This window comes from Eublepharis macularius, chromosome 13 (assembly GCF_028583425.1).
Source record: "Eublepharis macularius isolate TG4126 chromosome 13, MPM_Emac_v1.0, whole genome shotgun sequence".
NCBI lineage: Eukaryota > Metazoa > Chordata > Lepidosauria > Squamata > Eublepharidae > Eublepharis > Eublepharis macularius.
This window is the reverse complement of record NC_072802.1, coordinates 32,899,913-32,916,003: the sequence shown is the minus strand read 5'-3', so window position 1 is coordinate 32,916,003 and position 16,091 is coordinate 32,899,913.

The following is a 16,091-nucleotide window of genomic DNA, read 5'->3' as shown; positions in this document are numbered from 1 at the left end:
TTGTTGTGAAGCAATTGTAGGTTTGTTTTTCAGCTCTTCCTTTACAAGGAAATTAAAGGATGAAACGCCTGAGCAAACCATCCTTGCCTGACTCATCCTTACAAATAATTGTTGCAAAGCAACTGAGCTGAATCACTTGCAGCTATCTCCATAATGGAAGGCGGAATTTTCCAGAGTAGGTGGACTCTTTTGAAATATTGCACGGGCCCACTCTTATGGTCCTCCTACAGCAGCACCAACACTAGTGGCAATCCTATGCACACCCTGCAGGAAAGTAGAAAGCAAAACAATATCATCAGAAACAAACATTAACATTGCAGAAGAGCCATTCTAACAGCATCCCTAGCAAACTGCAAACAAGCTGCCCCCCCATACCCATTCAGAGGAAGTACCAATCTGTCTGTCAGTGGCAGAGACATCATCCAGTGATGAGCAGACTTTCCTGTTTTTCACATTGGCCATTTCCACACATCTTTAAAGGGACAGCCCAGTCACCCAATGCTGGTGGCTTTTCTCCTTCACTCCACACATCTCCGATTTCAAAGATTCCGTTTGGCTTCTGGTTTTTTTGGCACCTTTTATGAGTTTCCTGCATCCCTGAAAAGGCACCGAAAAAACAGAAACCAAACAGGCTGCTACCATTTTGAAATCGGAGAAGTGTTGTGTGGAGTGAAGGAGAAAAGCCGCCAGCGTTGCGTGAGTGGCCGTCCCTTTAAGGATATGTGGAAATGGTCATTGTTACAGAATGCTTTTCTGCATGTGTTCCTTAATCTCTTCCTTAATCAGACTATAAATAGGAGGATTTTAAAAATGTATTTTAAAAAATGGAGCCAGCACAGTTTGAAAGGTTTCAGTTCCTTCATTTCATTCCTCTATATTACCACTGTGTGCATTCACAGTGATAAATCACTGCAAAAAGCAACTCCTACGTAGTTATCTAGTTAGTGAGTTTAGTTATTGCTAGCTAGTTAGCACAGCACTCCATACAAACTTTGGAGGTAAAAAACTCAGAACAATGGAGAATTCTTAATGCATTCATTCCACTTCTAAGCAAGATTAGAACCCTTAACCTAAAATCAGGAGATAAATTTAGAATTTCAAAAACATCTGTAAACCTACCCTACACACATTCTTGTGACATACCAATCACAAACAGATAGTGGTCCAACTAAACAACTCCAAGTCAAGGAGAAACAAGCCTGACATGTTTTTTCTTAATGTCTAGTTTTCTATTGAGCGGTCCTTTTGCTTACAGAGGAGATGGCAAAATGGTCAGCAACACTTCACTCTGCTACCACCTATTTTGCCAAAGGAGTGGATAAAGGTAGGGCAGTTCACTGACCCAACCACCTGATGCCTTTACTCTCTTTCTGGTGCCAGTATACAACAAAGCTTTTCTTTCCCCTGTGCTTCTCTGAGTAACAGTTACAGTGAAGTCCTAGCAGAGCAACAAATCACTTTCTGCCCCATTCCTGACAAGTGGTGAAAGATATGAGAAGTTAGGAATATACTGTAAACCAAAGGGGTTTTTTTAAAGCAGAAAAACAGTTTATTATGAAGAAGAAAATACAGAATATCAAGATGTGTTTTTTTTAGTAACGTAAGCAATTGGATCAAATCCTAAGTTACTTATCACAAGGATGAATCTCTGACTCCCATGGAAGCGCACTGGGTGACTTTGGTACAGCCACCCCTTTTCAGCCTAACCCACCTTACAGAGTGATTGTTGTGAGGATAAGACGGAGGAGAGGCGAATGATTGTGTATGCCATTTTGTGTCTCTTGGGAGGTTTAAAGATCTAAATAAAGAAATAAATAGTTCCCTATTACAAACCTGTCATGCTTATCTAAAGCTGTATGGCAAAGCTGTTTTGTCACCCGCAGTCTGAAGTTGCAGACGGAGGCCAGAAGTTCTTCCTCTTATGTACCTGCTTCAATGAGAAGCAAAGTCATTGGGGAGCCTTTGGTCCCTAAGGATGGAAGAACGTGCACATCTGGGCAGCTTGAGTGTGCTGTCTCTGAAACATTCTGTAATTCACTCCTCCCATCTTGGCCTGAAAGATCAGTAAAGGAGTTATCCCTTGATGTCTCTACAATGGAGATGCCTGAGTCCTGAACTCTGGTTTTTTTCTGCCTTTCCATTGGGTTGAGTGACTCTTTGGAGCCTTTTCTTGAGGTTGAATATTTCTTGCTCTTTGAGAAACAGATCGGCTTTCCTTTGCCTTGGCTACTGCGACTCTGTCTTCCCATGGTAGGAACCTCCTCCTCTATTCTTCCTTCAGTTTCTGATTCCTCTGAAGCCAATTCTTTTTGGCTTTCTTTTCCTTCTCAGTCCACCTCCTCCTGCTTTTCAGCCCCCCACTGCTTGGCATTCATTCATTCTCTTGTGCCTTTTCCTCCTGCCCACATCATTATCGGCACACTCATGCCACTTCCCATTACCACCTCTGTTGGGGCATCCGACCTCCCAGCAAGGTCTTTTCTGCTGTGCTATTTTGGGAGCCTGTGCCAGCTGCTTGCCATTCAGACAAACTTTCCAATTCATACCATTCACAGGGGCCCATCTGCTCAGAGCCGCTTTGCAATACTGCTACTGCAGTACCTGCCTGTACCTCGCTGGATGTGAAAAGGAGAGAGCTGGAATCCTGGCTCATGAGCTGTTTAGCAAATTTTATGGGAAATGGGCACTTTCTTATCTTAGCTCATGCAGATCTTTATTTTATAAACAGCATTTCCTCAAAGGAGTAATAAAGGGAGACAGGAACAGAAGAAGGATTACCAGCCTTCTTGTAGTGGGAACCTTTGCCAATAACAAGTTTATCAGGGCAAAGCATGTGCACAGGGCCCGTGGAGTCACGTTAATTTGCCTCTCCTACCAAATTAGCTGTGCTCAATTTTGTTTTCTTTCCAATTTTACATCCTTGATTACACATTCATAAAACCATCCCATTTTCCAAGCATAAATATAAATGCTTTGAAAATATAATTGTGTGTGTTTATCAAGCACCTAATTTGTTTTACTTGCCAGTTACTAATTATATAGGAAATATAAATGAATTGCTGGCCATATAGTCTTTTTTAAATACTTAAAGGGGGGCAGGGGGAGAAAAATCATTCCCAAATTTCAGAGTTGCAATGTGAAATGTTATCTATCAGGGCAACACCAATTCTAGTCTGTATGCATTATGTCCCACATCTCTATTAGTCAGTGTCTGGCTGTTTGCCTTCTCTCGAATGACGTTGCTGGTATAGCAGGTAGCAGTCGTCATCTGGGAGCTAAGATAGAGGGCAAGGAGATAAGCTGTGTTTAGGAAACATGCCATATTTCACTTTGGAGAAAGCCCCCTCCCCTTCTTAGGACCTGTGTTCAGGAATAAAACAGCTTTCCCTTCTTTAGGGAACCACAATATACAAATTACCACCCTCATCTCAAACCTATTTGCATTCCCAATAACCCATTAACAAAGGGGCAAAGATGCAATTCCTTAAACAAAGTATCAGGAATGAATGTGAGATGTACTTCATGTTCATTCCCACCATTTACTGGACATTATGTTAGTTTTTTTAAGAGCTCCCCCATCTAATGACAAGAAAGGAAACAGCCAGCTTGATAGCTCGTTAAATGTATCCGGAACCTCCCTGACTGATAAATTTGTATTCCATTTAAGCAAATTGTTTGGTAGCCTAGAGAGGTTTCCCTATCCCTGGTTTCTATTACACTCTTACTTTATCACTGCTGCATTTTGTTTGTACTGCAGCAAAGAAAATAAATGCAGATAACCAAACCATTTCAGAGTTTGGGTTTTATCCAATTTGTAGTTCATTTTATATCTCATTCATTTTCTGAAAGAGAGATGTGAATTCTCTGTTTCATCGGAGTTGGGTTATTACACCATCCCAGTCCATTCAAAGTAATAGAATGAGGCTTAATAGCATCTGTTAATTACTTGTTTGGAAAACACTGCCTTTTAGGGCCTGTGAACAGCCCAGATATGTGTGTGAAAAGCTCAATTTCTTTGCATAAGTAACAATCCTTGGAAACAAATGTGATCACAAATCTCTCTTTTTTCTGCTTTTTTTTAGTTTGGAGAGACTCAGAAAGAATTCATTGATTAGTAGTTAATAGGTCTAGTTGTGCACATATGCTCATGCAGAGTCCTCCAAACTTAATTATTATTGTACATTGACAGCTGAACGGGCATTTTGATTTCAGTGAAAAGCATTGTCATAGAGATATTGAGAAAGTTGCATCTGTGGTGGTGTGTCTGTAGTGGCCTGTTCAGAAAAGGTAATCATTATAGTCCTTTTCAAAAATATTATGTTCATATGTAGCAGGAGGCTGGCAATTACACATAGATCCTACCAATATGTATGTTCATCATGTTAGCTGAACACACATATTTTCAGCTTTAGCATATGCTATGCCAAACCCTAATTTTATAGAGTTCTGTTTTGTGTGCAGCAAAGATGTATGCGCATGCAAAATTTGCATGTTGCCATTCATATAACATGGCAATGATTGAGTGTCTTGGGAGCATCACAGATAGCATATGCTTTTAATACACATGGTTGCTGGGCTTCTGGTATGCATGGACATGATGACATTAAAAAAAAGGATTATTTGATGATGCCATCCTCAATTGTTGGACATGCATGTGGATGTGGATGTGGATGTGTTCAGTATGTGTGTTCATGTTCAGTATGGAAGGGAGTTGGAGAGGAGGCAGTAGGCAGGCAAGGTGGAGGAGCAGGTGAGAGGGTGAAGTATACCTCCCCCTCTGGCCGTTGTCCAGAAGCCTGCACCAAGCCTACAGGAGGCTTCACAGAAGCCCTTGACAGGCACTAAGGCAGCCCGAGCAGCTGCATCACAACAACTGGGGCAGGGCAAGGCCACTTACAGGCAGCCCATATGCAGTGCTAGAGTGCCCAGCACAGCAATGGACCAGACAGGACTTGGGTGGAGACAATGCCCCAGGGCACTCAGCAGGTGGCAGGCCAACTGGTGCAGCTATACCCGGGCGTGGACCTCACAAGTATACTTTTGTACCAAAGGGCCTCAAGGTGGCTGTCAGACAATACTGACACTATTGGACAGACCAGGGGGGCTTGGATTCAATTCCCTGCTTAGCAGGAATGACAGAGTCAACGTTCGATATTTAAATACTACACCACACTGGTTACATATCCTAATAGCTGTTTTGCTATACCCATTACCACCCAAGCCCCCCAAACCTTCTATTCAAACTCCAGGTTGGGAGATTCCTGGAGATTTGGGGGTGGGTCCTGAGGAACAGAGGATTTGAGGCGGGGAGGGACCTCAGCGGGATATATTCCCATAGAATTCACCCTCCAAAGTAGCCATTTTCTCCAGGAGAACTGATTTCTGGAGATTAGTTGAAATTCTGGGAGATCTCTAGCCCTCACTTGGTGGGTTGGCAACCCTATTCAAAACCTACACAACCACTAGGCTCTGGAAAGGAGGGAGGCCATTTTGAGTTGCTATAATCTCTTTCTTTCAAAGCACGTAGTATGAGTCATCTGTAACAAATAATGGAAAAGGCAAGTTGCCAAAGACTAAGTTTGAAATGAATGGCCTGATAATGGGATGGGGAGAATATAAGATAATAAAACACCACCGTGCCAACCATGAACAAGAATTCAAATGTTCTCCCACATAATGGATGAGCTTCTGTCGTTCTTCAAATGTACACTGTCTCTAGAAGACTGAAGTACAATTTCCTTGGCTGCCTAAAAACAGCAGCTTTCTCAATGAAGATGTCAGACATTGATAGAAGTATGAGTAGGGGGTACTGCTGTCAGATGCACTCACTTCATCTAAACCACAATCACGCAGTTCACTGCAGGACTCAGAATGGCAGCCGTCTACGTGATTCTGAATTGCTTGTTCAGTTTTGAAATACTCACTTCAGTCCAAAATAGATGAAAATAATTTGAAGTTTGTAGATTTTTAGCTATTTTCGAAAGTGTTCGAGTTTTGAGGGAACAGACCTACGAGCCTTGATTCTCCACTAACTTACAACCCCCCCACCCCCGAAGCATGTTTCAATAGGAACAAGATATCCTGTAATCCAATGCACAGGATTTTAACTCTCAATGGTTGTCTTAAAGCTTAATTGCTATGTTTACTTCTTAGCAGTGGCAAAACCAGTGGAGAGAGTACTTCAATCAGCTCACCAGCAGAAGTAATTGAACATGGGGTCAATGTCCCAGTAACATGGGTATCAGTATATGTGTGGACTCAGGCATTTGAATGCACACTTCAGGAGTGTGTAGATTTCTCATTCTGACTTTTGCTTCTCATACTGCCTAGAATCTGGCCCAGCTTTCTGGAATTTTTTTTTTTGGTGTTGATGATGGTAGAGAATAACACATTGTAATAGGGTGAAGTCTTTCAGTCCCCAGATGATAGACAGAAATGTCTTCCCACAAGAGAAAGCTCCATCCACAAACTTTTAGAATATAGTAAAGAAGCTCTTCCCTCAGGTTGATTTTAAGAGTAATTTCTGTGGGGTTTTTTCCCAGTTACCTTTACAAAGTACAAAAATGAAACCCATGGCAGTTTTTTCCCCCTTATACCAAAACTTTGGAGCCAAGTTAAATACGTAAATTCAATTGATGCTAAAGTGCAACTATGATGGGCATTTATTTAGGAGAGGAAAATACAGGACTGGAAGGAAAGAATTTCTAGGCTGTGAAGAAACCTGACAATTGCTACACCTATAAAGGGCTACTCCAGATGTCACCTGGAATAATGACACTCATATTTGGTTTTTGACAGGTGTGTGTGTTTGGAGGGGGGAGAGGAGCACGTAACATAATGAAAATAATCTTCCCTGAAAGTGTTTCTATCTGCTTTTTCCTCCTCTGAGCTGAAGCTTGTCTTAGCTGCGTGTTTGGCAAAACAGATGGATGCCCAGAACTGGTGCCAAAGCATTTATTATGTAGCGCGAAATGAGCTCTCCTGCTGACTGCTCTCTTCTGCCGAGAAATTTTGACCGTACGTGCTGAACATCGGATGACAGGAACAGAGATTCTTTCATGGATGGGAAGGAACTATCAATCATTTGAAAGGAACAATATGCAAAGCCCGTGATTGAAAAAGTTGGAGAAGATAAGCAGAACACAAAATCAAAGGGCAAGTAGCTAAAAGCAGGGGGAGTGGGGGGAAGCAACTAGGTAAGGAGAGGGTGGGTACAGACTGTACAATTTACTACACATCTGCTTCTGAAGTGTGCTTAGGGTTGCCACTCTATTCCTTTATTTCAAGGACCTGTTCTTTATTTAATATTAATAGCAATACTTATGGGGGGGGGAGTGAGAGATGAATCATAACTGCAAAAGCAACTTAATTTAACATAATATATTACAAGGATGGTAAAATCCAATAAACCACTGTTAATGTTTTGACAGACAATTTGTCCCTTTCCTTCGGTCTCACAATGAGCATTTTGGAGTTCTTCTCTCAGTGACCCTGTGTCTGGCACAAGATGCCTAACCCCTTGGTTAGACAAAAAGCCCATACAGGTGTCTCTAGAGATGGGCACGAACAGAAAAAAACAAACGAACATGATGTTCATTGTTTGTTGCCATCCATGCATAGGGACTCACGAACAACCACGAATATGGCCCTGTTCATGAACATGTTCATGGTTGGCTGTTTGTGGGAGCCAGCAGGCTCTCCTCCAGCCATCATCCAAGTCAAGATCCCTACCGCACCACTACCAGAAACCTGACCTGAGCAGGCACCAGGAAAGGTACCAATAATAAATAATAGCTTAGACCCAGAGCCTGGCAGCAGCCCTGGACCTTGAAGAGGTAGATCCTTACCACACCACTCCCAGAAACCTGACCTGAGCAGGCAGCAAGAAAGGTACCAATAATAAATAATAGCATGGCCCCAGAGCCTGGCAGCAGCCCTGGAACTTGAAGAGGTAGATCCTTACCACACCACTCCCAGAAACCTTACCTGAGCAGGCAGCAAGAAAGGTACTGATAATAAATAATAGCTTGGCCCCAGAGCCTGGCAGCAGCCCTGGAACTTAAAGGGGTAGATCCCTATTGCACCATTCCCAGAAACCTTACTTGAGCAGGCAGCAAGAAAGGTACCAATAATAATAGCTTGGCCCAGAGCCTGGCAGCAGCCCTGGAACTTGAAGGGGAAGATCTCTATCCCACCACACACAAAGAAAATTCAAGCGCCAATGCACTCTCTCTATCAAAATGCCAACAGCAACTATCACTCCAGTGTCTGCAAAGACAGAGCTGGGAGTCCCACTCCCCCCTGCTCTTTGCTCCCTTGTTGTAACAAATTTGGAGCTTCACACTTGAAAGGAAGTCCTGCCTATCAAGCTAAATTGGGCTTAGATTGGGGATTCCAGGGCAACAGCAGGAGTTCAGACAGAGTTCAGACAACCCCTGCCTAAGTTGCCAAGGGAATTGATTGCAGGTGCCAGACTGTCTGCCTTGACTAACAGCAATGAACAAGGCTTGCAATGACCACCTGTTCGTTTAGAATGGGGCCTCATGAACAGCTTGTTTGTGAACAGCAGATTGGGCTTTTCGTGGCTTTTTTTGTTCGTATTGCTCTTCTTGCCCATCTCTAGTCTCAACTTCCCTGGGGTGAGCTGACTCACCCCACAATAAGTTGCTTTTCTGTATGGTGCTGTCAAGGGAAAAGGACTATTTTAGCCCAATATTCCCTGGTGGCAATGGCTCTCCATAATTTCTAAGTCTTTCCTAGCCCTGCTTCCTGAAGTCCTTTTAAGTAGGGGTACCTGTGATGCTTGATAGATGAAGTTATAAAGGGACGTAGTTCTTGATAGGTGGTTTAAAAGGTAAGTATGTTGGCTGGGAGTGGGGAACATGTGTACGTGTGACAGAAACAAAGAACAAGTGAGATAGAACAAGTGAGAGTCAGGAATGAACTAACTGGAGATGATGTGATTGAGATTCATGTATGAGAGGAGTTAAGAAAAATAGTTTGTGTTTGGTTTTAGCTAGAACTAGGCTAGGTAGGTTAGGTGTTTTTGTTTTTTTATAGACTTAGGATAGGAAGATATTTGTTTTTTTTTTTGAAAAATTTTTATTGGGTTAGAATCCATTATTTCCACATTTACATTCAATTTTCCCCAATTTTTTCATCTCTAACCCCCTCCCTTTCCCCCCCCCCTTTTTGTTGACTTCCAACAGCTTTCCAACCCTTTGTCCCCTTTCCCTTACTTTTATTAGCTTCCTCTATCTAAAACAAATATATATTCTCCATTATTCTAAGCAGTACATCCTTAACTATTTTTAACATTATATGCCCAAACTGTAAGCCTTTGTTTCCATCTTAGATAAACAATTTATCCCAATTTTTCAATTTCAGGTATTTCTATATATCATAAACCATATAGATCATACGTTCGTTTATATCAAACAATTTGACTTATTCTCTATATATATTACTCATTTTATCTTTTTATAATAGTTCTATATATCTCTCCTCACGTAGTCAATCAATTTGACCCATCTATATCTTCAGACATTCAGTTTGGTACAAAACTTGTCAGAAAAAAAAGAAAATATTGTTAGTTAATCGCTCCTTATATTTAGTCCTTATAATTAATTATTTTCTCTATGTTCTGTTTGTTAACCTATATATATCTATATATATGTCAATCTAGTAATCTGACTGCTTATTAATTCACATTTATCTCTTCTCCCCCCGGTAAAGTCTCCCCCCTCTACTTCAATACTTCAGTAGTTCTCAAACTGCCACAGTTTTCCTCCCACCTCCCATTTCTTCTCCAGGTATTGTTTCAGCTTCTCCCAGTCTGTGTTGAACTGCCCTGAGTCCAGATCTCTCAATTTTCTTGTCATCTTGTCCATTTCAGCCATATACAGCAATTTGTAAGTCCAATCTTCAATAGTTGGCACTTCTTGTACTTTCCATTTTTGCGCATACAAAAGTCTAGCTGCTGCTGTCATATAAAATATCAACGTCCTGTGTTGGGCTGGAATTCCCTCCATTCCCAAGTTCAGTAGCAGGAGTTCTGGGTTCTTATTAATTTGAAATTGTAAAATTTCACTCATTTCTCTTATTATTTCCCCCCAGTACTGCCTGGCTACCTCACACGACCACCACATATGATAGAGGGAGCCCTCATGCTTCTTACATTTCCAGCATTTATTAGAAGTATTCAAATTCCCTAGCGCAATCTTCTTTGGTGTCATGTACCAACGATAGATCATTTTATAAATGTTCTCTTTGATATTAATACATGTCGCTGTCTTCATTGTAGTTTTCCACAAGTATTCCCATGCCTCCATTGTTATTTCTTTATTAAAGTTTATAGCCCATTTCACCATTTGTGTTTTAACTATCTCATCCTCGGTATACCACTTCAACAGTACTTGGTATACCTTGGATATTCTTTTCTTATCTTCTTTAAGAAGGGTCTGCTCTAGTTCCGAATTCTCTATTCGTATACCTCCCTTTACAGAGTCCGAATTATATAAGTCTCTGATCTGTCTATACTGGAACCAATCGTAGTTAGGTGATAGTTCCTCTTGTGTCTTTATTCTAAGTTTGGATGCTTCAGTTTTAGTTATTTCTTTATACGTTAAACATTGTTGTTCATTATCAACAGCTCTCGGGTCTATCACCTCATATGGAACCACCCACAAAGGGGTTCCTTCTTGTAGATAAATTCTGTACTTCTTCCAGATTATGTATAGACTTCTCCGAACAAAGTGATGCAGGAACATCGAGTTGACCTTTACTTTGTCATGCCATAAATATGCATGCCATCCAAATATTTTTTTATATCCCTCTAGGGCTAATAGTTTCTTGTTCTTTAATGTCATCCATTCTTTCAACCAAACTAGGCAGATTGCATCATGATAAAGTCTCAGATTGGGCAGTTGCATTCCGCCTCTTTCCTTTGCATCTTGTAAAACTTTCACTTTCACTCGAGGCTTCTTGCCTGCCCAAACAAAATCTGATATTTTCCTCTGCCATTTTTCAAATTGTTTGGAGTCTCTGATGATTGGTATTGTCTGTAGCAAAAACATTACTCTTGGTAACACATTCATCTTAACTGCTGCAATCCTGCCCAACCATGACAAATTCAATCTATTCCATTTAATCAAGTCTCTCTCTATCTGAGTCCATAGTTTTTCATAATTGTTTTTGAATAGATCTATGTTCTTTGCAGTTAATTCGACTCCCAAATATTTCACTTTACTTGTTACTTCACAATCCGTTGTTTCCATTAACAATTGTTGTTTCTGCTTAGTCATATTTTTGCATAATATCTTTGACTTCTTTTTGTTAATGAAGAAACCTGCCAAGTCTCCAAACTCCTTGATCTTATCTATCACTCTTGGCATGTTCTCCAATGGGTCCTCTACAATTAACATTATGTCATCCGCAAATGCTCTGACCTTATATGAATAGTCCTTTATTTTTATTCCACGAATTTCATCATCTTGACGTATTTGTATCATCAGAATCTTCAATACTAAAATGAACAACAATGGAGATAACGGGCAACCTTGTCTTGTTCCTTTACTTATCGTCAATTTCTTGGTCAATTCATCATTCACCACAATTGCTGCAGTCTGGTCTCTATAAATTTCCTTAATTGCTCTGATGAATCTTTCTCCCAATTGTAGCTTTTCCATAGTGGCAAACATAAAGTCCCAGTTTAAATTGTCAAACGCTTTTTCAGCGTCAACAAAGAAGAAACCAACCTCTTTGTCACAACGCTTGTCATAATATTCAATAGCATTGATCACTGTCCTTAAGTTGTCTCTTATTTGTCTGTCTGGCAAAAAGCCTGCTTGTTCCTCCTCTATGACTTCCGGGAGCCACCCCTTCAATCTCTCCGCCAATATCTTCGCAAAAATTTTATAGTCATTGTTGAGTAGCGATATAGGTCTATAATTTTTCACATTAGTCAGGTCTTGGCCCTCTTTTGGGATCAATGATATATTCGCTTCACTCCAAGTTTCTGGAATCCTTTGATCCCTTAAAACCCCATTCATCACCTCTTTTAGGAATGGTGCCAGTTCATTAGCCATTGTCTTATAGAATTTAGCCGTAAGTCCATCTGGCCCTGGCGCCTTTCCTAGATTTGCAGATTGTATTGCCTTACTTATTTCCTCGTCAGTTACTTCACTATTCAACTTATTTCTCCAAGCTTCCGAGATTTCTGGAAGTTTGGTTTTCTCCAAATATGACGCTATTGATTCTTTGTTTACTTCTTTTTTATTATACAGCTTAGCGTAAAATTTATAAAAGGCTCTACTAATGGTAGCCTGCTCCAAATACGTTTTGTTATCTTCGCAAATTTTATTTATTATCTTCTTTTCCCTTTTCTTCTTCAATTGCCATGCCAGGTACTTCCCAGGTTTATTAGCACCCTCAAACGCTTTTTGATTCAGTCTTTTGAGATTCCACTCCAATTCTTTATTGCTCATTGCTGTTAGCTGTTCTTGAAGTATTTTAATTTCCTGGTATACCTTCTTTTTCCCTGGTCTCTTTTTTAGCTGTATTTCTTTGGCTTTTATTTTCTCCTCAATCTCTTGTCTTTTCTCCTCTTTCTTCTTTCTTGCTCTACCATTTAAGTCCATTAGTATGCCCCTTACAACCGCCTTGTAAGCATCCCAAACTTTATTGGTTGGTACTTCTTTATTCACGTTGTATTGTATAAAAAACTTTGTCTCTCTTCTCAGTATTTCCATATTCTCTCTTTCCTGTAACAAGTCCTCATTTATTCTCCATGCTTTCCTTTTTCTCTTTTTTCCAAATTTCCACATAATTGGGTTGTGATCTGAGCCTACCATAGGCATTATTTCTACCTCCTTAGTCCATAATGCTAAGTCTTTTGAGGCCCAGATCATATCAATTCTTGATAATGTAGAATGCCTTGCAGAATAAAAAGTAAACTGTCTGCTTTTAGGATATTCTCTCCTCCATACATCTTCAAGAGTCTCTTGTTGAATCAACTCAAAAAAAAGCTTTGGTAATAGTCCTCTTTTCTTTTGTGCCGTTGTAGTCTTTTTGTCTAGTTCCAAGTCTGTCACTCCATTGAAGTCTCCAGCAAGAATTATCTGGTCGTATGCAAGATCGTCTAAATGCTTCCTTAAATCCTCAAAGAAGCTTTCTTTTGCACCGTTAGGTGCATAAAGTCCGACTACCAACACTCTCTTTAAATTCCAAATACATTCCACTGCTACAAATCTAGCTTCCACATCTCTCATAACAAATTTTGGCTGTAGCTCCTCTTTTATGTACAACACCACTCCTCTTTTTTTCTTGTTGGAGGCTGCTACATATTCTTTGCCCAATTTTCCAGATTTTAAATATTTTACATCCTGCTTTCTGATATGGGTCTCTTGCAAACAAACAATGTCACATTTTTGTTTTAGTAGCCAGTGAAAAGTATTTTTCCTCTTATTCGGTGAGTTTAGTCCATTTACATTCCAAGATAATACTTTACACTCCATACTCATGATCTTGTTGGTAAGTCTTTTTCATTGTCCTTAATAAATCGCTCCATCTCTCGCTCAGATCTGATGCGTTTTTTGGCCCCTCCAAACTCAAAGGACACTCCTTCCGGTAACTCCCATCTGTACCTGATTTTCATGTCCTTCAAAATCTGAATTAGCACTTTATATTTTTTCCGGTCCAGTAACACTGATCTGGGCAGTTCCTTCATTATAATAATCGTCTTGCCATCAATCTCCAATGGATCTTGAAACTGTTTTGTCACAATCCTCTCTTTCATATTTCGTGTTGTAAACTGCACAATCACATCTCTTGGTAGTTTCCTCTGGGTTGCTATTCTCGAATTCACATGGTATGCCACATCTAGGATAGCCACAACTTCCTCCTCCTCCTTCCCCAGGTACTCAGCCAACACCTCAGTCATCTGTTCTTGCGCTGACTTTCCTTCCACTTCTGGCAAGCCACGAAAACGTAGCTGCTTCTCCATATGTTTAGTTTCTGCAACTGACATTCTCCCCTTCACCAATCTCATCTCTGTTTGTTGCGTGTCTGCTAAATTCTCCATCGCGTCTTCTACTGTTTTAACTCTCTGCTGCGTTCCTTGTAATTCACTTCGTATTGTTTCCATACCTTTTTTCACTTCTGACAGCTCCGATTTTACTGTCTGTGTAACCTCTTTAACCTCTTTTATCAGCTCCAATTTCGTGTCCTTAAGTTCTTTAATCATATCTAAAAGTTTTTTGTCCAGGTTTTTATCCAGGTTTTCTATTGCCAATTGCCACTCTTTTTTTGACATCGTGGGGCTTGCTTTAGCTCGCTCCCACGAATCCGCTCTCTTCCTTAACTCCGTGGCGTAAAATTTAACGTTTTTCTATTTTAAATGTCCCGGTCTTCTTATAGAAATTAAATTTTAAAGAGTCCAAAATGTCGGGCGTCTTTTCTCTATGGTTTCTCTATGATTTTGTAATCCAAGATGGCCTACTTCCTCTTCCGCTGAAGCCGCGACCCTTCCCCTTTCAAAAATGGCGATTCCCTACTTCCTGCCCTCCAGCAAGGGCCGCTTCTCTCCAACCACTCTATTGTTATTACGCACTTCCTGTCTCCCGTCTTCCCACAGCAGATCTCGCGATGGTGTCTTTTTCTCACAGCTCCAAAGCCACAGGTATTCAAAACAATAGTCCCATTTCTTTAATAACTTCTTTAAACTTAGTCTCTTTTTAAATTCAATTCCTGCCGAGTCTTCCCCTCCTTTTCACTAGTCTGTTGCAGTTTAAAAATCTACTTTTTTTCCTCTCTGTTTTTATCAATCTGTCCCGTCTCAGAAGATAATGATCTTTACCTTCTCTTCACTTTTCTCGGGTTGTAATCGCTGTTTCGATTTTAAGTTCTCCTCTCAGCTTCTTCCCCCAATCGATGCTTGGGTATGTAGGTCTTATGCCAGCCGAATTGGCCCCAAAACTGCCGCAGAGATTATAGCCGACCCGTCGCAAGGTGGGACCTCAAGGATCGGGGGGAGACTCGTTGTATAGAGCCCCCCCTCGTCCGAGATCTAGCTCACCCTAGGGTCTTGAGCGTTCTTTGCCTGCTCCCCGCCTGAGAGCAGTCGGCCGCGGGCTATTTTCACCCCGCCGGCCGGTTAAAACGGCAGTCCGGTCAGCTCCGCAAGTGGAGCTGCGTTAGACCTCCATGGATCCCAAACAGGAAGTCGGATAGGAAGATATTTGTGATAGATTTAGGAAAAGTTAGGTTTATTGTTTGTGTTGAACTTTATATGTTTCTTAAAATAAAATATGTTCTTTTTTCATTTTATTTTAAAAACTCCATGTCCTCAGCAGGGCTTCTGTGCCCTCAATGTTTCTGCTGGAATGTAAGATTTCATGGGTAACATTCACATTAGTTGGCCTTAGTTATCAAATAGGGATTTGAGTAAATGTGGATCCAGTGTGATCCTGGTGGCAGTGTAGCTTGTAGGAATTGAGATAGGCAGGGAAACAGATGATACTACAGTGAGGAAAGTGTCACAATGCTAAGGACACGAGACCTTGTAGAAGCAAAGCAGATGTTCTACCACTGAACTATAGCCCTTAGTCAGACTGGAAGCACAAGGGCTGGCTTTCACACTGTGGTGAGCTGTACATGAACATTAATAATGAAAAACCTATCATGGCAACATGCCAGCAAGTATATGCACTGAACATGAAAGAGGAGATGCTATACATTCACACAATGACATCAGCATTAAGGACCTCCTTCACCCCCACCCCCGCAAGTATGAGGGGTGCAGCTAGTATGAGGCGTTGAAAAAAAGCTCAGAGCTGATTCCTCATGGGATTGCCAACTTCTGGGTGGGGCCTGAATTTCTCGCAGAATTATGACTGATCTCCAGACTACAGAGACCATTTCCCCTGGAGGAAATGGCAGCATTGGAGGATGGTCTGTATGGCATTGACTACTTTCTGAGATCCCTCCCTTCTCCAAACTATATCCTCTGCAAGCTCCTTCTCCAGAAATCTATTAAACCTGAGTTGCCAACTTTAATTCCAAACCACTTGAGGAGGAGGAGGGGAGGAGGAAGT